At 42.1% G+C, this 22,023-nt stretch overlaps 1 protein-coding gene across 9 annotated transcripts in view; it reads left to right on the top strand.

The window, feature by feature from the left end:
- The window catches only part of TMEM108 (transmembrane protein 108), a 387,669-nt gene that overhangs the window by 179,094 nt on the left and 186,552 nt on the right, over positions 1–22,023 (top strand). Inside the window, exon 1 of one of the 9 annotated variants that reach the window (XM_015473508.3) lies at positions 18,703–18,794. The gene's annotated coding sequence lies outside the window, so the exon portion shown is untranslated. 9 annotated transcript variants of the gene reach the window in all.

The following is a 22,023-nucleotide window of genomic DNA, read 5'->3' as shown; positions in this document are numbered from 1 at the left end:
ACATCTGAAGGACTTATTAGATGAGACCCAAAGCACTAGAGAAACATTTGACAAGAAACAGATAGAAATCAGGAACTGGCCTGTATACTCTGACTTTTAGTGAATCCTTCAGCAGAACATGGTAAAGGGATTTTATTTGAGCATTCTGGTATTTTACAGGGGAAATTTCTATGCATTGACATTTAAGACCCATCAAATACGGTTCTATGTGCCTTTGCTTAGAATCCATTCCCCAAGAGGAAAGTATGAAAGTACTATTCCCTTATTGATTATATACAACATCTTCCAGCAAAAGGCCAGCACTGCAAGAAAAATCCCATCTCCATGGCAACAAAGATCTCAACTTTTAACTTGATATCACATGATAAAAAATTGTTTTGTTTTTTTTTTTCTCTAGCCTTAAAGATTGCAGTTTCGTGAATGTGGGGAGTTATCTGTGGAAAAAGGATTTTGTTAGAGCACCTGGGCCAATGGGCTAATGTCCAGAGTGAAGGCCTTTTGGACTTTTAATATATCAAGCCTGATTTTATTTACATCAGGTCAAGAAGTGTTACTTTAGCCATGTTAGATATCATTTTCCTACCCAGGAACAATGAGATTTTTTTTTAAAAAATCAGGAGCTATCTCAACAGTGGAAGAATAAGAAATTTAACTTGTTAAACTTCCCTTGATTATTGCCAGACCCCCAAAAATAAGGGAAGGAGGAACTAATTAAATTGACCTCACTGGATGCAACTGCCTTTTTTTCTTGCTAAGTTCTTCTTAAACCCCTTATGACAGTGGAGCCAGTCCTGTAAGGGAGGGACACCTGGTCACCCTGGTCTAGAAAACTGAGCTTCCCTACAAGCTGTGCTGTAGACAAATTTCCTGCCACCTCTGTTTTAAAGGCTTCCCTGATAACTCAGTAGGTAAAGAATCCACATGCAATGCAGGAGACCCCAGTTCAATTCCAGGGTCAAGAAGATCCGCTGAAGAAGGGATCAGTTCAGTTCAGTCGCTCAGTCATGTCTGACTCTTTGCGACCCCATGAATCGCAGCACGCCAGGCCTCCCTGTCCATCACCAACTCCTGGAGTTCACTCAAATTCACGTCCATTGAGTCATTGATGCCATCCAGCCATCTCATCCACTGTCGTCCCCTTTTCCTCCTGCCCCCAATCCCTCCCAGCATCAGAGTCTTTTCCAATGAGTCAACTCTTCTCATGAGGTGGCCAAAGTACTGGACTTTCAGCTTTAGCATCATTCCTTCCAAAGAACACCCAGAACTGATATCCTTCAGAATGGACTGGTTGGATCTTCTTGCAGTCCAGGGACTCTCAGGAGTCTTCTCCAACACCACAATTCAAAAGCATCAATTCTTCAGCGCTCAGCCTTCTTCACAGTCCAACTCTCACATCCATACATGACCACAGGAAAAACCATAGCCTTGACTAGATGGACCTTTGTTGGCAAAGTAACATCTCTGCTTTTGAATATGCCGTCTAGGTTGGTCATAACTTTCCTTCCAAGGAGTAAGCGTCTTTTAATTTCATGGCTGCAGTCACCATCTGCAGTGGTTTTGGAGCCCCAAAAAATAAAGTCTGACACTGTTTCTACTATTTCCCTATCTATTTCCCATGAAGTGATGGGACCACATGCCATGATCTTCGTTTTCTGAATGCTGAGCTTTAAGCCAACTTCTTCACTCTCCTCTTTCACTTTAATCAAGAGGTTTTTAGTTCCTCTTCACTTTCTGCCATAAGGGTGGTGTCATCTGCATATCTGAGGTTATTGATATTTTTCCCGGCAATCTTGATTCCAGCTGTGCTTCTTCCAGTCCAGTGTTTCTCATGATGTGCTCTGCATATAATTTAAATAAGCAGGGTGACAATATACAGCCTTGACATACTCCTTTTCCTATTTGGAACCAGTCTGTTGTTCCATGTCCAGAAGAAGGGATAGGCTCAGTTAAGCTCACTCTCTCAGTCATATCCAACTCTTTGTGACCCCATGGACTGTAGCACACCAGGATTCCCTGTCCATCACCAGCTCCCAGAGCTTGCTCGAACTCATGTCCATCCAGTTGGTGATGCCATCCAACCAGCTCATCCTTTGTTGTCTCCTTCTCCTTTTGCCTTCAATCTATCCCAGCATCAGGGTCTTTTCCAGTGAGTCAGTTCTTCACATCAGGTGGCCGAAGGATTGGAGTTTCAGCTTCAACATCAGTCCTTCCAATGAATAGTCAGGACTGATTTCCTTTAGGATGGACTGGTTGGATCTCCTTGCAGTCCAAGCGACTCTCAAGAGTCCTCTCCAACACCACAGTTCAAAAGCATCAATTCTTCAGTGCTCAGCTTTCTTTATAGTCCAACTCTCACATCCATACATGACTACTGGAAAAACCATAGCTTTGACTAGACAGACCTTTGTTGGCAAAGTAATGTCTCTGCTTTTTAATATACTGTCTAGGTTGGTCATGGAGAAGGCAATGGCAACCTACTCCAGTACTCTTGTCTAGAAAATCCCATGGACGGAGGAGCCTGGTGGGCTGCAATCCATGGGGTCACTAGGAGTCGGACACGACTGAGCGACTTCACTTTCACTTTTCACTTTCATGCATTGGAGAAGGAAATGGCAACCCACTCCAGTGTTCTTGCCTGGAGAATCTGAGGGATGGGGGAGCCTGGTGGGCTGCCATCTATGGGGTCGCACAAAGTTGAACATGACTGAAGCGACTTAGCAGCAGCAGCAGCAGCAGATGTTTTTCTGGGACTCGATTTTTGATGATCTAACAGATATTGTCAATTTGATCTCTGGTTCCTCTGCCTTTTCTAAATCCAGCTTGGACATCTGGAAGTTCACGGTTCACATATGTTGAAGCCTGGCTTGGAGAATTTTGACCATTACTTTGCTAGCGTGTGAGATGAGTGCAATTATGTGGTAGTTTTAACATTCTGTAGCATTGCCTTTCTTTGGAATTGAAATGAAAATTGACCTTTTCCAGTCCTGTGGCCACTGCTGAGTTTTTCAAATTTGCTGGCATATTGAGTGCAGCACTTTCACAGCATCATCTTTTAGGATTTGAAATAGCTCAACTGGAATTCCATCACCTCCACTAGCTTTGTTCATAGGGATGCTTTCTAAGGCCCACTTGCCTTTCACATTCTAGGATGTCTGGCTCTAGGTGAGTGATCATCACACCATCTTTTTTGTATAGTTCTTCCGTGCATTCTTGCCACCTCTTCTTAATATCTTTTGCTTCTTTTAGGTCCATAACGTTTCTGTCCTTTATTGTGCCCATCTTTGCATGAAATGTTCCTCTGATATCTCTAATTTTTATGAAGAAATCTCAAGTCTTTCCCATTCTATTGTTTTCCTCTATTTTTTTGCATTGATCACTGAGGAAGGCTTTCTTATTGCTTCTTGCTGTTTTTTGGAACTCTGCATTCATCTGCTTATATCTTTCCTTTTCTCCTTTGCCTTTAGCTTCTCTTCTTTTCCCAGCTATTTGTAAGGCCTCCTCAGGCAACCATTTTGCCTTTTTGCATTTCTTTTTCTTGGAGATGGTCTTTATCACCACCAGGATGATCTCTGTTTGTTTCCAAGGCAAACCATTCAATATCACAGTAATCGAAGTCTATGCCCCAACCAGTAATGCTGAAGAAGGTGAAGTTGAACGGGTCTATGAAGACCTACAAGACCTTCTAGAACTAACATCAAAAAAAGATATTCTTTTCATTATAGGTGACTGGAATGCAAAAGTAGGAAGCCAAGAGGTATGTGGAGTAACAGGCAAATTTGGTCCTTGAAGTACAAAATGAAGCATATCAAAGGCTAACAGAGTTTAGCCAAGAGAGTGCACTGGTCATAGCAAATACCCTTTTCCTGCAACACAAGAGAAGACTCTACATGTGGACATCACCAGATGGTCAATCCTGAAATCAGATTGATTATATTCTTTGCAGCCAAAGATGAAGCAGCTCTTTACGATCAGCAAAAACAAGACTGGGAGCTGACTGTGGCTCAGATCATGAACTCCTTACTGCAAAATTCAGACTTAAATTGAAAAAAGTATGGAAAACCAGTAGACCATTCAGGTATGACCTAAATCAAATCCCTTACAATTATACCGTGGAAGTGACCAATAGATTCAAGGGTTTAGATCTGATAGAGTGCTTGAAGAGCTATGGACAGAGGTTCATGACATTATACAGGAGGGATGGGCCACCCACTCCAGTGTTCTTGGGCTTCCCTTGTGGCTCAACTGGTAAAGAATCTGCCTGCAATGTGGGAGACCTGGTTTGATCCCTGGGTTGGGAAGATCCCCTGGAGAAGGGAAAGGCTACCCACTCCAGTATTCTGGCCTGGAGAATTCCATGGACTGTATAGTCCATGGGGTCACAAAGAGTCGGACATGACTGAGTGACTTTCACTTTCTGTTTTAAGACATTAAAGTGACAGTGAGTCTGATCAGACAGATGTCTTCAGTAAAGAGGCAGGAAGGAGACTGAGCACAAGAGGAACTTGACATTCCTTGATCACAGGCTCTGTCCCAGGCTCTGTGCTGGCTGCTTCTGGCACTCAGATCAAAGTGTGTGCAGCCCTCATTGCTCTTGTGAGCAAAAATGAACTTAGGCCCCTGCTGGTTATCACTGGAGGCAGTAACTTCCATATGAGGATCTAAACTAAGAGTTCAACCCAACATTTATTAGCCATTGGTGTCAGCGTTTGATTCCATCAGAGTTGTTGATGGACCTGGTATGTCAATTAAACAGTGATTCACTGCAAAGAACAAAAATATCGTAAATATGCCAATCTGGCTCATTTTCACCCCTAATGAATGAAAAACATTAAATCCTTTTTCATTTAGAATTAATTGGAGGAAGCAGCAGAGTATATTAGTGAGTAGTGCCATTGTGAATAGAATTTGAGAATTGGGAGGGGAGAGCCATAAGCAGTTTTTTTTGTTTTTTGTTTTTTGTTTTTAAGAAACATATGGGGCATTGAAGAGGCAGAACCAGAGAAGGCAGTCAGTTTAATGAAGCATAGTCCCCAGCAGAGCCTTAATAACTCGGTTTTAAATGTGATAATTTTCTCTTCTGCTGTTCACTTTTGTTTAGTGAGCAAACTTTTACCTCTGTTATTATGAAATAGGCCTCTGCTCCTTTGGAGTTGCGAGAGATGTTTTTAAAAGTCATCATGTCTGTCTAGGTAGATAGGCTGATTTATGCTGTGGTGACGAACAATCATGGCAGTTTATTTCTCATTCACACTGTGACAAGGCAACAAGGATGGGCTGCAGCTCTGCTTACTGTCCTTTTTACTCTGAGTTCTAGGCTGATGATGTAGCCTCTGTTGGGAACATTGCCAATTTTGTGGTCAGTGTTTTAATCAAACACTGGCTGTTAAAGCTTCGGTCCAGAATCAACACACATCAAGCCTGCTCATATCTCATTAGCCAAACAAATCACATCACCAGGCCTGGGCCAGGAAGGGAGTCCTTCTTCTCTAAACTTAATCTTATGTACCGTGAACTTAAGGGGAGATACCCTTAGTCTCTTATTCCTAGGTTATTTTGTCCACATGGGGGCTACCTGAAGCCATTCAGGGGCTTTTTAAAGGTTATGAAGGCCAATCTTTAATTTGGTCCTTGCCCTGAAACTGAGATTTAATTAGCCTTCATTGCTTAAAGGTCTCATTAGTTTTGTCTGTTGTTGTTGTCCATTCAGTCATATCCGACTCTGCGACCCCAAGGACTGTAGCACGCCAGGCTTCCCTGTCCTTCACCATCTCATGTAGCCTGCTCAAACTCGTGCCCATCAAGTCGGTGATGCCATGCAGCCATCTCCTCTGTCATCCACTTCTCCTGCCTTCAGTCTTTCCCAGCATCAGGGTCTTTTCTAATGAGTCAGCTCTTTGCATCAGGCAGCCAAAGTATTGGAGCTTCAGCTTCAGCATCAGTCCTTCCAATGAATATTCAGGACTGATTTCCTTTAGGATTGACTGGTTTGATCTCCTTGCAGTCCAAGGGACTCTCAAGCATCTTCTCCAGCACCACAGTTCAAATGCATCAATTCTTCAGGTCTCAACCTTCTTTATGGTCCAACTTTCACCTCCATCCTTGACTAATGGAAAAACCAGAGCTTTGACTATACGGACCTTTATTGGCAAAGAACTATCTCTGTTTTTTAATACACTGTCTTGGTTTGTCATAACCTTTCTTCCAAAAAGGAAGCATCTTTTAATTTCATGGCTGCAGTCACCATCTGCAGTAATTTTGGAGCCCAAGAAAATAAAATCTGTCACTGCTTCCATTGTTTCCTTATCTATTTGCCATGAAGTGATGGGAACAAATGCTATGATCTTCGTTTTTTAAATGTTGAATGTTAAGCCAGCTTTTTCACTCTCCTCTTTCACTTTCATCAAGAAGCTCTTCAGAGAAGGAAACAGCAACCCACTCCAGTATTCATGCCTGGAAAATCCCATGGACCGAGGAGCCTGGTGGGCTACAATCCATGGGGTCGCAAAGAGTCAGACACGACTGAGCGACTTCTGTGTTTTTGAAGCTCAAAGGGATATGGGCCACTGAAAAGGATATAAACCAGGGCAGAATTTCTTAAAGAAGTAACAGATTAGTTAGTTACAACATCAAGATAAATGGAATTGAAACAGAGATGCTACCAAGAGAGTTGGGCAGTACTGCTTAAATAATGCTCAAGAGTTTCTATTCTTAAATTGTTTCCTCTTGAGAGAAGATGAGCAGCCCTGGGCCCACTCAGCTCTGCCTTTTCTGTTCCCCACTTTGGTTATGTGTTGTCACTTTCAGAATTGCACTTTTTTCACCTTGTCATAGTAGCTGCCAAAGTGTGTTTTTATAAACATGGGGTTCTAGAGCACTGCTTCCTGGGGCAGAGGAGAGAAAGAAATGCGTGTTGTACAAAATCAGTACATTCATATGTTTAATAAAATAGTTCTATTATTTAAAAAAAAAAAAAAAAGAAGCTCTTTAGTTCCTCTTCGCTTTCTGCATATCTGAGGTTATTGATATTTTCTGTTACGGTTTGGATTATAAAGAAATTGCCTCTTCTAATCCTATAAGACTTGGAATTTCTGGGCTCTCAGTCCTTTTTATTTCTGCTTAATAAAGTTTTCACTTAAAAAACAAATCATCTCTTTCTCATGGTAGCTTGTCAGACACAGCCAGCAGCAATCAGAGGATGCTATTAGCATTCCATTTTTCACTCTTCACCTAGAGCAACAAGCTCATTAGGTGCATTATGTGTGTTCTAAGTTGTCACAAGTGACAGTTTTAGCAAATATTTTCCTTCTGCAGAATGGATTGCCATCCTTCTAGGCTCCATTAAAAGAATTTCTGCATGGGACTACTGCCTGGCCCTAAGCCAATGCCTTTGTTTTAGGGCTTTTTGTTGTTACTGGAGCACCCCATTTCTCATAACAATTATTTTATATATATAGTCAGGATATATTAAGTTATACTGCAGTAACAAAAGATGTCCAGATCTTAGTAACTTCAAATAAAAAAGGTTTACTGTTCCCTAACATACATCCCCATCACAGATCAATTGTATCTTTATTCCTCTAACAAGGGCTATACTAGATGCCAAAATATGTGAAGCTATATCAAAATTTTGAGTAAATATAAATTAGAAACCTAGCATTGTATTTATACGAAGTCAAGCAAGTGGAATCTAAATGTTATGTATTTTTTTAGCTAGGCAAAAATTCATTAATTTTCATATATATATATATATATATACACACACATACACACACATAGTATATATATATATATATATATATATATATGTGTGTGTGTGTATGTATATATATATACACACACACACACACACACAAAAGCTTTTCTTTGCCATCTGAGCCAGCTTATATACAGAGTACATCATGCAAAATGCCAGGCTGGATGAAGCTCAAGCTGGAGTCAAGTTTGCCAGGAAAAATATCAATAACCTTAGATAAGCAGATGACACTACCCTAATGGCATAAAGTGAAGAGGAACTAAAGAACTTCTTGTTGAAGGTCAAAGAGGATAGTGGAAAAGGTGGCTTAAGACTCAGCATTCAAAAAACAAAGATCATGGCATCTGGTCTCATCACTTCATGGCAAATAGATGGGGAAAAATGGAAACAGTGACAGATTTCAGTTTCCTGGGCTCCAAAATCACTGCAGATGATGACTGAAGCCTTGAAATTAAAAGATACTTTCTGTGGAAGAAAAGCTATGACAAACCTAGACAGCATATTAAAAAGCAACGACATCACTGTGCCCACAAAGGTCCATAGAGTCAAAGCTCTGGTTTTTCCAGTAGTCGTGTATGGATGTGAGAGTTGGACCAAAAGGGAAGCTAAGCACCAAAACATTGATCCTTTCAAACTGTAGTGCTGGAGAAGGCTCTTGAGAGTCACTTGGACTGCAAGGAGATCCAACCAGTCCATCCTAAAGTAGATCAGTCCTGAATATTCATTGGAAAGACTGATGCTGAAGCTGAAACTCCAATACTTTGGCCACATGATGTGAAGAACCGACTCATTGGAAAAGACCCTGATGCTGGGAAGGATTGAAGGCAGGAGGAGAAGGGGACAACAGAGGATGAAATGGTTGGATGGCATCACCAACTCAATGGACATGAGTTTGAGTAAACTCTGGGAGTTGGTGATGGACAGGGAGGACAGGGACGCTGCAGTCCATTGGGTCGTGAGGAGTCGGACACAACTGAGCGACTGAACTGAACTGAGTAATATAAGTAATTTCACTGGACATTTCCTTGATCCTGTTTATGCCAGTTTTGCTGTAAGTGGTTTTCTGTGTTTATTAACATTTTTTTTCAAATTATTTCTCTTTTCTACTGACTAGACTCTCAATCCAGACTAGACAAAGAAATAAATAAGTTCCCTCTCCTGCTGTATTTTTTACAGCAACTTTCTGAATGTTCAGACTTATCAGCATCAAAAAGGGACATAAAAGCTCCATGATATTTTTGTCAGTGTAAAATCTCATAACTTCATTTTCCAATCAGCATGGAAGCTAATGCTTTCTCTGCAAGTTCATCTATTCTTACTGGCCAGAAAGCTGCCTAGGTATAATGAGAAACAAAACGCAGGTTGGATACAACTTTCGTTTGATGCCAAACTGTGCCAGGGTCCAGTCCCAGTGGATCCAGGGAAATTTGAAGGAGAGACGGCGTTGGCGAATACACTGGCTTTAATTAGATATTAATTAGAGATAGAAAGAGTAATAGAATGAGGATAGCTCAGCAGGAAAATTCAGTGGAGAAAAGAGGCTGAGTAGCTTGGTTTATGCGGAAAACCAATAAAACTTCAAGACAAGAAGTTTGCACCACTTACGTAGGCCGCAGGCATCCTTCTGTTCTCCCGAAGGAGAGGAGACACTGAGGCCTCCCCAGTCGGATCTTAGAAGCCCAGGCAAAATTAGTAAGCTTGGCGGGCTCTGCGCTCCAGATGGAAACTCAGCCAGAGTTTGAGAGAAAGAATGACATGAGGAGACCAGTATTTCGAGGAACTGATCCCATTTTTTATTTTTCCAGGGTCTGTTTTTATACACTGAGATGTTATACAAAAGTCACGTGGGGTCAGCAGTCCTGACTTTTATTAAAGTCAGGTTCTTCATACAAATGTATACAGAGGTCTTAGGGGTGTTACATCATCTTCTGGCCAGGGGGCCTGCTGACAATTTATGACCCTCTTCTTGTGACAGTGGTCAGTCAACCAGAACACTTATTTCTCCAGGGGTGATTATTCTTAAAACAGATGCCACCTTCCAAAGGTACCAGATAAAGTTACATTCCTATAGGGTGAGGGTGTAGTGGGTTTTAATTAAGGAAAGAATTTGCTTAGCCTAAGGTCTAACGTGATTAATATCAAAGGTTAATACTTATTTCTTATATATATCCATTAATGTGTATAAGGGCAGGGGATGTGGAGACTTAGCAGCAAACATTGGCTCAACAAATAAAAAACCCTTCACCAATACAGTTTCTAATCAGCCCACTATACTATACTAATAGTTTTCTAAATTCTCTAAAGAACCTGTTTTTAGAAGGTTTAAAGCATCTCGTGCCTCTCACAGTTGGGAGGCTGTGAGCAATCACATGTGGCCGGACAAGCCTGTCAGGCAGGCTAGAGAACCTTCAGAGGAGTTTCTAGGTTGAAACACTCCTATCACGCCCAGGAATTATTATTAACTGGAGCTCTAAGTTAACTCCTTCTCTGAAAGAGGTGGTGGGGGACAGCCCCCCATAAAGTCAGAGGTGTAGGTGAGAGCACAAAGTAGTAAAGTAGGCAGACTCTGGTTTTGGGGGTAGATGCTCGAGAATTTCCAGGGGGACTCCTGAGGCTTGATCCCGCCTTTGCGTATGTCGAGCCTCCTTCCTCATGACCTTTGCCACGGGCGGAGGTCCTCACGCCGGCTCCCGGCAGAACTACTTTCTTATATTGAAGGCTTCAGATTTCCTTTCTGGTTATAAACTCAATTTCATGAAATTGTAACATCTTTAACCCTATTCAACATAGCCAAAATCTTGAGAATATAAAAATTTTCATTACAAAGGCCTGTATGTTCACATGACAGTTACCATGAACACTAACACAGTTAAAAAAAAAAAAAAATCCAGCGTCAGACTTCAGTGAACTAGTACTTAGGGTGTGCATGTCTGTATGTGTCAGACAACTATTTAACAGTCTATTATACAAATCGTACATGATCTTGAGTCTGGAAAGAGAAAAACTTGTCTCATTCATACCCGAAAAATTTCCATGTTTGAACATTTTGATCCTGTTTGCTATACATGGAAGAATAAGAAACATGATGATAATAATAAGTTAATTATATTTCTATCTCTATCATTTATAAGAAAGTTCCCCCATGTACTATCTAATTTAATACTTTCAATAAGCAGCCTCTGAATGGTGGTGGTTATTGTTCAGTCGCAAAGTCATGTCTGACTCTTTGCAACCCCAAGGACTCTAGCACCCCAGACACCCCTGTCCTTCACTATTTCCTGGAGTTTGCTCAAACTCATGTCCGTTGAATCAGTGATGCCATTCAACCATCTCATCCTCCGTTACCACCTTCTCCTCTTGCCCTCAATCCTTCCCAGCATCAGGATCTTTTCCAATGAGTAGGCTCTTCACATGAGGTGGCCAAAGTATTAGAGCTTCAGCATCAGTCCTCCCAATGAATATTTAGGGTTGATTTCTTTTAGGATTGACTGGTTTGATCTCCTTGCAGTCCAAGGGACTCTCAAGAGTCTTCTCCAGCACCACAGTTTAAAAGCATCAATTCTTTGGTGTTCAGCCTTCTTTATGGTCCAACTCTTATATCAGAAAAGCCATAACTTTGATTCTATGGATCTTTGTTGGCAAAGTGATGTATGGTTTTTAATTCACTACTAGGTTTGTCATAGCTTTTTCATGGCTGCAGTCACCATCCACAGTGATTTTGGAGCCCATGAAAAAGAAATCTGCCACTGTTACCATTTTTCCCCATCTGTCACAAAATTTCAATAGATCTAAAAATCCTAAGAGAATGGGGCAAAATCCAAGATTTCTTGTTTACACCCTATTCTTTTCCCCTCACATTGATTGCTTTTTAATCTAAACATTCCTTTTGACATCCTGCCTACCTGTTGAGGTTCAACTGGGTTGTCATCTCCAAGTAGGATTCTCCAGTCTTCCCAACTGGAGGAAATTCTTCATACTCTCAACTCCCACAACCTCACATATTTCCGTTGTTGTTCTTAACCTACAGAGCCTTTGTGTTGTCATTATTACTATAGTATCATAACTACTACAAGATAATGAGCTCCTTCAGTCCAGGGGGTATTTTCTTTATTATCACTTACTAGTGGCAGGCATGCAGGAAAAGTGTGACTGAGTGAGTGAATGAGCATACATGAATGAGTGACATCCCAAGAGTCTGCCATAAAGCAGTGTTGTCATTACTGACCTCACCAAGGGTCTTTCTTCTTAGATCTGCAGATAAGCAGGGGAAATGGCTCAGATATAAGATGAGGCTGAGCTTTGAACCCAGAGCATAGTGCATAGCGAGCCATGGAGGACACACCAGTTTGGCCTGGTCTTCTCTTTACAATTTTTTTTTTTAATTTCTCTTTTCAAGCTAGTATTGCTTTTGAGCCACAATAACTCTGGAGCGATCAGCTAGAAGGGCTTCCCAGGTGGCTCAGTGATAAATAATCTGCCTACCAATGCAAGAGACACAGGTTTGATCCCTGGGTCAGAAAGATCCCCTGGAGAAGGAAATGACAACACACTCCAGTATTATTACCTGGGAAGTCCCATGGGTAGGGTAACTCAGTGAGCTGCAGTCCATGGATTCACAAAAGAGTCGGACAAGACTTAGTGGCTAAACAACAACAATAATCAGCTAGAAATGCCCCACCTTTGTCTTTTGGTATCTAACAGCTCTCCTTTCAATTAGAGCAGTGCAGGGACTTTCCACCTTTTCCTCTACCTTTTGCCCATGGAAGCAGATCTCTTAGCTGTTGGTAAGCCATTACCACACTGGTTTTCTTGCCATCCTCTCATTGTTTTGCCTCTTTTCACCTCTATGTCTTCCTTGACCACTGGAGTCACTTTGGAGCATTTGGGGAAAATTCTTTTCAAAGAAAGTCACACTGGCTGTCTTAACAGTCAGCCTGTAATGAAATCACTGTAGAGACAACATTGTATGTTCTGTTTTTTTTAATGGGCAACATGCTTAGAGTTGTTTTGACTAGGGCTCCCACAGCTTTTTCTCACCATGTAGCCTATGAGCCTGAACCCTACCAGTAGTATGAAGTGAAGAAGAAGTGAAGTCGTTCAGTCGTGTCCAACTCTTTGCGACCCCATGGACTGTAGCCCACCAGGCTCCTCCATCCATGGAATTTTCTAGGCAAGAGCACTGGAGTGGGCTGCCATTTCCTTCTCCAGGGGATCTTTCTGACCCAGGGATCGAAGCCTGGTCCCCCTGCATTGCGGGCAGACACTTTACCGTCTGAGCCACCAGGGAATCCCCACCAGTATATTAGACTGCTAATCAAAGTGGAAATGAATTAGCAAGGTAGTTACAAAACAATGTACCTTTCCAGAATATACAGCTTCAAATTTTAAGAGTAGCCATGTATTTTGATGTATTCCTTTTGTAAAATAATTTAACAGCATGAATTATAAATTTATGTATGTTTAATACATTTTTTTTGACCTGGGAATTTCCTTCTGGTTGTCTAGTTAAAGGAAATAATTCATAGAAATATGAATACAGTATACCAGGTATGGGATTGTACTCAGCAGTGTTAGAGAAACCATTATGACAGCTTAACAAAATAGTCTTTTTTTTTTTTTTCATGTAATAAGAAGTAAGAAGACCAACACTCAGAGCTGCTGGGGCATCTCCATGATCCTGTTGCCAAAAGCCCAGCTTCTCTGTACACTGGTAGTGAGTCAAATCTTGGAGACAGAGGTTTGGGTCAAGTAAAAAAGGATAGCTATATTGCTTTGCCAGGCAAAGGGGGACACAGAGGGTTCCTGCTTAGAAAAACTATGTGTCTTAACCCCAGAGGATTTGATGAGGGGGTTTATAACAATGATTCAAGGGTGGGGGTCTCTGACAGAATTATGGTGTGTGCAAGATTTGTACTCCCTTAATCTCATCTCTTCCCCTGGTGGCTCAGATGGTAAGTCTGCCTACAATGCGGGAGACCCGAGTTCGATCCCTGGGTTGGGAAGATCCTCGGGAGAAGGAAATGGCAACCCACTCCAGTACTCTTGCCTGGAAAATCCCATGGATGGAGGAGCCTGGTAGGCTACAGTCCATAGGGTCGCAAAGAGTCGGACACTGAGCGACTTCACTTCACTTCAGTCACATCTCAGGTGCTCAGTCTCCTAATCTTGATGAGCTTCTCTGCTGCCTTTGATTTTGCCTCAGGGAGTTTCTTGGCTGCTCTTCCCTTGATTAGCACGTGTTGAATCTGCCCCTTGGAACTCAGGGAAGGTCTTGGAGGGTACCTACAAGAAATGGGAAAAAGAAGGGCCTCTGTGCCTGGTAGCTCAGCTGGCAAAGAATCTGTCTACAATGCAGGAGACTCCGGTTCATATTCCTGGGTCAGGAAGATACCCTGGAGAAGGGATACCTACTCCTGTATTCTTTGCCTTCTCTGGTGTCTCAGATGGTAAAGAATCTGCCTGCAATGTGGGAGACCAAAGATCCCCTGGAAGAGAGCATGGCAACCCACTCCAGTATGTTTGCCTGGAGAATCCTCATGGACAGAGAACCCTGGCGGACTACAGTCCGTGGGGTCGTGAAGAGTCCGCACAGCTGAGCAACTAAGCACAGCACAGCCCTACAGGCCCCCTCTCAGTTTTAATATGATTGGATCACAGGCTTCTTAAATGGCGTTTCTCCTCGCTGTCCCGTGTGGTTGTAGGCTGGCAAGTTACTCTCATGTCATTGTTCCAGGTAAGAATAGAAAAAGGACAAGAGGACAGATAAATCTTTCCTAGAAATCTCTGATGGACTTCTCTTTATTTCTCATTAGCTAGAACTATGTCTCCTCTAGCTGTAGGGAGATTGTGATAATTTCCCAGGTTTAGGTTTGGTACATTGTCAGGTTAACCCAAATTGGGTTTTCTTAGTAAGGGAAATGGAGAGAATGGCTATTGGTAAACAACTAACAATGTTTTCCATAGTAATCAATGTACTGAAGATACTAAGTAAAATAATAGAGGCACACTTAATATCCATTTGCAGATCAATGGATAAATAAAATGATCAAATGTGATAGAATATTCTGTAACTATATTAATTATAGTTAGGTCATGAAAACAAAAGCTGGTCTAGGTAGGAGGACTAGGAAATGTTTCATTACAGGGAATTAGAAGCTATACAATCTTTGGACAGCCAGAGGAGTGAATGTCAGGAAGACCCCTATCTTAGCTTGGATTCCTCACAAAGCAGAGCCTGAGAAAAGGACTGTGACCAGATAGTTTACTTGAGAAGTGAGCCCAGGGATCAGCAGTTGGAGAGTAAGGGAAAGAAGAATAGCCAACCTAGGTAGGGGTGTGTTGTGGAGGTTGCATTATGATGGGTAGGAGCTTGATTCTGTCAGAATCTACTGAGATACAGGATACCTTCCAGAATTGTCTCTCCAAAGATTAGAAGGCAGGGGGATTTATCCACTGGATCCCAAGAATTGCCCCCAGAGATACTGACTTCCTATATTTATGAGCTGCCCATGTGTATGTGAGCCAGCTAACTCTTGTGACTTCTGAAATGTTGGAGGAACAGAAAATGGATATGTGTATCCTGTACTTGAGGCAGGATGCTGCTAGCATGAAGCGAGTTAAAGCTTGTGTGGAACTGTGCAACCATGGCTGAAATCAGAGGTAAAGCTAAGAGGATATGAACCATGGTGCAGAGGCATCTGCTACAACAATATCAGGAAATTTCACATAAAACAGTCCTAGGAGGGTAGTCCCCATAGAGGTGGTTCTCTGGGAGACACTCAGAAGCCTCTGGCAATGCCTTCCATCTCTTGTCTACCACTCTCCCACAGTTGCTACTGGGGAGGTAGCTTCTCTTTACCTTTATAATGTCATGCAAGTGCTTCTAATTGGTGGGATCTAATGGGAAACCTGATGGCAAGGGCCTCTGAGAAATGCAGTTTCCAGGCTTCATGCCCATGAGGTAAAAAGGAGCGGTCAGAAGGGTGAAGTTTGTCCTGAATATCAGTGAATGATGTCTGGCCCAGCAGCAACTGATGAATTTTGTATGAGGAGTTTACAAAACTGGTTTTAATCACTTCTATTCTCTTCACTTATGAAGGAGGGATCCTGCACTAGTGGCTTGGAGATGGCCAAACATACAACATGGGACAGATGAGATCAACAGCAGCTGATTAGTCACATGGACTCATAGCTGGAGGCTGAGGACAGGAGTGCCATGCAGGGCACGTGGGACCTGTCCTCAGAAACAGCATGAAAAACCAAAGGCTGTGGGAAGCAGGCTTTGTAATATCAAGAGGCTGAGGAGCCTCTGATTCATGTGGAGGATGAGATTGGCTTGTCTGAAAAATTCCACTTGCTGGGAGGGAACTGAAACCTCCTACTCAGGGTTAAGTAGGACCTGTGCCTGGTCGTTTTGATAAGGAGAGTTGCTTGGCTAGGAGAATTTGATGACTGGAGCAAAGAGGGAAGCGAAGAAGCAGGCCATTCAAGGCCTTCCCGGCTTTACCAGATGTCAAGGCAGACATATTAATGCACATAAGCCTTATTTGTGGCCTTATACCACATAAATGGACTTCCCAGTTGGCACTAGTGGTAAAAAAACCACCTGCCAGTGAAGGAGACATAAGAGCTATAGCTTTGATCCCTGGGTCAGGAAGATCCCCTGGAGGAGGAAATAGTAACCCATTCTAGTATTCTTGGAAAATCCCATGGAGAAAGCTACAGTCCATAGGACCACAAAGTGTTGAACACATTTTACCCCATGGAGTGCTGCTGTCCATGGGGTCACAAAGAGTCAGACACGACTGAGCGACTGAACTGAACTAAAGCAACTTAATATGCACCCACCACATTTATTTTTCAGTCGCTCAGTCATGTCTGACATTTTGCAACCCCATGGACTGCAGCACACCATGGGGTCAGTCGTGTGCTCCACTTTCCCCCGGAGTTTGCTCAAACTCATATCATTCAGTTGGTGATGCCATCCAACCATCTCATCCTCTGTCACCTCCTCCTCCTCCTGGTCTCAGTCTTTCCCAGCATCAGGATCTTTTCCAGCGAGTCAGCTCTTTGCATCAGGTGGCCAAAGTATTAGAACTTCAGCTTCAGCATCAGTCCTTCCAGTGAATATTCAGGACTGATTTCCTTTAGGATTGACTGGTTTGATTTCCTTGCTGTCCAAGGGACTCTCAAGCATCTTCACCAGCACCACAGTTCGAAAGCATCAATTCTTTGGTGCTCAGCCTTCTTTATGGTGTAACCCTTGCATCCGTACATGATGACTGGAAAAACCATAGCTTTGACTAGATGGACCTTTGTTGGTAAAGTAATATCTCTGCTTTTTAGTACGATGTCTAGGTTGGGCATGGCTTTTCTTCCAAGGAGCAAGCGTCTTTTAATTTCATGGCTGCAGTCACCATCTGCAGTGATTTTGGAGCTCAATAATATAAAGTCTGTCACTGTTTCTGTTTTTCCCCCATCTATTTGCCATGAAGTGACGGGACTGAATGCTGTGGTCTTAGTTTTTTGAATGTTGAGTTTTAAGACAGATTTTTTTACTTTCCTCTTACTCCTTCCCTCAAGAGGCTCTTTAGTTTCTCTTGGCTTTCTGCTATTAGGGTGGTGTCTTCTGCATATCTGAGGTTATGGATATTTCTCTCAGCAATCTTGACTCTAGCTTGTGATTCATTCAGCCCAGCATTTCACATAATGTACTCTGTATAGAAGTTAAATGAGCAGGGTAACAATATACAGCCTTGATGTACTCCATTCCCAGTTTTGAATTAGTTCATTGTTCCATGTCCAGTTCTAACTGTTGCTTCTTAACTTACATACAGGTTTCTCAGGAGGCAGATAAGCTGGTCTGGTATTCCCAGCTCTTTAAGAATTTTCCACAGTTTACTGTGCTCCACATAGTCAAAGGCTTTAGCATCATCAGTGAAGCAGAAGTAGATGTTTTTCTGGAATTCTTTTGCTTTTTTTTAATGATCAAGTGGGTGTTGGCAGTTTGATCTCTGGTTCCTCTGCTTTTTCTAAATCCAGCTTGGACATCTGGAAGTTTTCAGTTCATGTACCATTGAAGCCCAGCTTGAAGGCTTTTGAGCATGACCTTACTAGCATGTGAGATGAGTACAATTGTGCGGTAGTTTGATCACTCTTTGGCATCGCCCTTCTTTGGGATTAGAATGAAAACCGACCTTTTCCAGTCCTGTGGCCACCGCTGTTTTCCAAATTTGCTGGCATCTTGAGTGCAGTACTTTAACAGCATCATCTTTTAGGATTTGAAATAGCTCTGCTGGAATTCCATCACCTCCACTAGTTTTGTTCATATTCGTGCTTCCTAAGGCTTACTACAGAGAAGGCAATGGCAACCCACTCCAGTACTCTTGCCTGGAAAATCCCATGGATGGAGGAACCTGGTGGGCTGCCATCTATGGGTCGCACAGAGTCGGACACGACTAAAGCAACTTAGCAGCAGCAAGGCCTACTAATTTGGGCAGAAAAAGAAAAGGGCATATCTTTTTTAAAATAGTAAGATTAAATGGCTTTTATTTAATCATCTCATATAAGACAGCCCATTCTTCCCAGGATTTCCTCTGTGACAAGCCCAAGAACCTCAAAGGATCAGACCTTTGTATAGTGTCCCCTAACAAAGGATATTGAGAAAAGAGGGCCTGTGTATTAATGAAGATATTGGAAGATCCTTGAATGAGTAAAAATAATCAAATGAATAAACTCATGAACCAGAAAGCAAACTGAGCCAAGAGAAAGACCCAGAACTCATCACTGCCTTTGCTTCTGCAGACGCTAAGTATCATTTGCCATCCAGTGGTCACTCTCATCTGTTGGGGTGCTCATCGGTTCAGCACCACCTTGTCCCTGATGGTAGAGGAATGCAGTCTCTCCTCCTTAAATCTGAAACCCAGCCTTCCTTGCCTCAACAGCTGCTGCCACAGCCTTTAGTGGTTGAAGGGGAAGTGGGAAGAATCTGAAAACCAGCGACCACCCTACCCAACCTGCCCTTATCTGCACCACCTCCCAGGTCAGAATTCATAAGTAACAAGTTCCCTGCACTACATACTTTTCTTCTGTTTTTTCCTCCACACGTCTGTAGCCTCTATAACTGTGCTGTCCAATATAGTAGCCACTTAGATTTAAGATTTATGTCCCCAGCTACATGAGCCACATTTTAAGCCACCAGCTACAGGTGGCTACTGTATTGGACACTACAACTTACACAGCACTTCTGTCATCACAGAATATTCTGTGACAGTGCCACAGTTTTGTGTACAGTACAGTCATTTGTAGGATCGTTCATGCATTTAGTCAATATGCTGGATACCAACCTTGTGCTTGACCCATTTCTAAAGACTGAGGATACAGCAATGGGTAAGATAAGCAAAATTTCTGCTTTCCTGGGACTTACACTTCAACTTACAAAGCCTGCGTCCAACTGTCAGTGTGTAGCAATAGCTTGAAGAAGGACAGCCTGGGGAAACAGAGTTAATTGTTTTATTTATTTATTTTTTAATCTTGGCTCATCACCAGTCTGATTCCTTTAAGGTGTAGCTCTCTGTTTTCTTCTGCTTTTAGACCTCTGAATTTTAGACATCTGATTTGAGCTGATTTGCACGGCACAGATGGCTTACACATTTGATTTACCTTTAAGTGTTGGCTGCCACTATTAAGTTTTTTAGATTCTAAGTGAGAGATTTATTTGAAAGTAGTCGTTCTAGGATTTGATCATTTAAATCAATTCTGGCTGCCTGTGTTTAGAATTTTAATTCAGTGAAAGGTCTAGTTCTTACTGATGGTATATAACTACAGCAGAGACAAACATGGCAATCATTTTGTCGGTTTTCCTACCACAAAGCCCATGTTTTAATACACACACCCCCTATACAGGGGTTACTCACAGAGCATTAATAATACCAGCCTAATAAGTTGAATCATGAAAATGGGTGGTATTTCTAATTTAGCCATTAGAATTCAGACACTGCTAAATGCTCTCAACAACAGCTGTGAATGCCAACACCAACATTCTGGTTGAACTAAAGAACTGTAAATGTCTTCCCCGCTGATGAACTGATGACTTAGAGTCTGTTGCAGAAGAAAGAGATGCTTGAAATGAGTCTTTCTGCTCCAAATCCCTCTTTCCTCACTATTGCTTCTTTGAAGAGTAATAATTTGTCCAAGCAAGAGTTGAAGAGTAAAACTCAGCTGTAGCATGATAAAGGCGTCCACAAACTCATCCATGCAAAGCAGAGCTTCTCAGACTTATGTGTGCGTCCTGGAGGGTTTGTTGAAGCAAAAACTGCTGAACCCCCTCCCCAGAGTTGCTGATTCAAGGAGTCTAGGTTAGAGCCTGATAATTTGTATTTCTAACAACTTCTTGGATGCTGCTGGTGATCTGAGGTCCACGTTTTGAAAACCCCACTTTGTAAACCCCATGATTATAAAACTGTGGAGTTGATGATGAGCGCCCACACAGCTAGCCTAGAGACCTGAGGATCCAGCTACATGCTCAGCTCTATCCAGGTGTGGACCTATGTTTGGCACCAGCTGGTGGTGGCCATCTAGTCCTGGGCAGACATGATGGGAGAAGTTCTGGGTCCTGGGACTCCCAGGACAGTGAGATGCCAGCTATCTCATGGAGTAAGCACTTATTTTGTTGTTCAGATCTGGGAAGACTGAGCCTTGGAGGCCCAGCTTCTGACTCTCTGCTTCCCGACCACTACCTCTGCTTCCCTGTCAGTCTGTCTTCTCTGTATTTCCTTTGCACCCCTAGAAGATGGAATCTTTGACTCAACCCTACCTAAGAAGCTGGAGAGACAGTTACGCTATATCAAAAACTGCATTGTTTAGGAGTTTTAAAGCAGCCAGTAGTAGGTCTTCTATTGTTTAATTTACTCATCCAAACTCCTGCCTCACTGTCCTCTCTCTGCAGCTTTGAGATTTTCCACCTTTACTAGTCAAAATGCTTCTTCACCTTGAAAGTTAGTGTAGATTCCATCTCCAAACACCTTGTCTGGTGCTCTCCAGAAGACATCATTTGTCCTTCCTCTGAAAGGATAGGGATATTATTTTATTCTCAAAACAACCTTGTAGTGTAGGTGTGATACTTGTTTACAGATGAGACAAGAAGAGTAACACATTTTCTACTTTGTAATAATTTGCTATAGTAAAATAACTTGTCTGATAGAGCTGGTAAGGCAAAATCTGGCTGTAGAGTGATTTTTGATATATTAATCTCTCATCATATATTAATGATGAGTGTAGGCACACATTATTTCATCAACTCCACAGTAGTATAACCATGTGGTTTACAAAGTGGGGTTCTCAAAATGTGGTCAGACTTAATCTCTGACAAAACATAGTCCACTGGAGAAGGGAATGGAAAACCACTTCAATATTCTTGCCTTGAGAGCCCCATGAACAGTATGAAAAGGCAAAAAGAGATGACACTGGAAGATGAACTGCCCAGGTTGGTAGGTGCCCAATATGCTACTGGAGATCAGTGGAGAAATAACTCCAGAAAGACTGAAAAGGCAGGGCCAAAGCAAAAACAACGCCCAGGTGTGGATGTGATTGGTGATAGAAGTATGGTCCGATGCTGTAAAGAACAATATTGCATAGGACCTGGAGTTCTAGGTCCAGGAATCAAGGTTAATTGAAAGTGGCCAAATAGGAGATGGCAAGAGTGAACATCAATGTTTTAGCAATCAGAGAACTAAAATGGACCGGAATAGGTGAATTTGATTAAGATGACAATTATATCTATGACGGTGGGCAAGAATCCCTTAGAAGAAAGTGAATAACCCTCATAGTCAACACGAGTCTGAAATGCAGTTCTTGCGTGCAATCTCAAAAACAAAAGAATGATCTCTATTTGTTTCCAAGGCAAACTATTCAATATCACAGTAATCCAAGTCTGTGCCTCAACCAGTAATGAGGAAGAACCTGAAATTGAACGTTCTATGAAGATTTACAAGACCTTCTAGAACTAACATCAAAAAAAGATGTCCTTTTCATCATAGGGACTAGAATGCAAAAGTAGGAAGTCAAGAGATACCTGGAATAACAGACAAATTTGGCCTTGGAGTGAAAAATGAAGCAGGGCAAAGGCTAACAGAGTTTTGTCAAGAGAACACACTGGTCATAGCAAACACTGTCTTCCAACAACACAAGAGAAGACTCTACACATGGACATCACCAGATGGTCAGTACCGAAATCAGACTGATTATATTCTTTGCAGCCAAATATGAAGCAG

Source organism: Bos taurus, chromosome 1, assembly GCF_002263795.3.
Source record: "Bos taurus isolate L1 Dominette 01449 registration number 42190680 breed Hereford chromosome 1, ARS-UCD2.0, whole genome shotgun sequence".
In the NCBI taxonomy this organism is placed as follows: domain Eukaryota; kingdom Metazoa; phylum Chordata; class Mammalia; order Artiodactyla; family Bovidae; genus Bos; species Bos taurus.
This window is presented reverse-complemented; position numbering and strand designations above follow the sequence as displayed.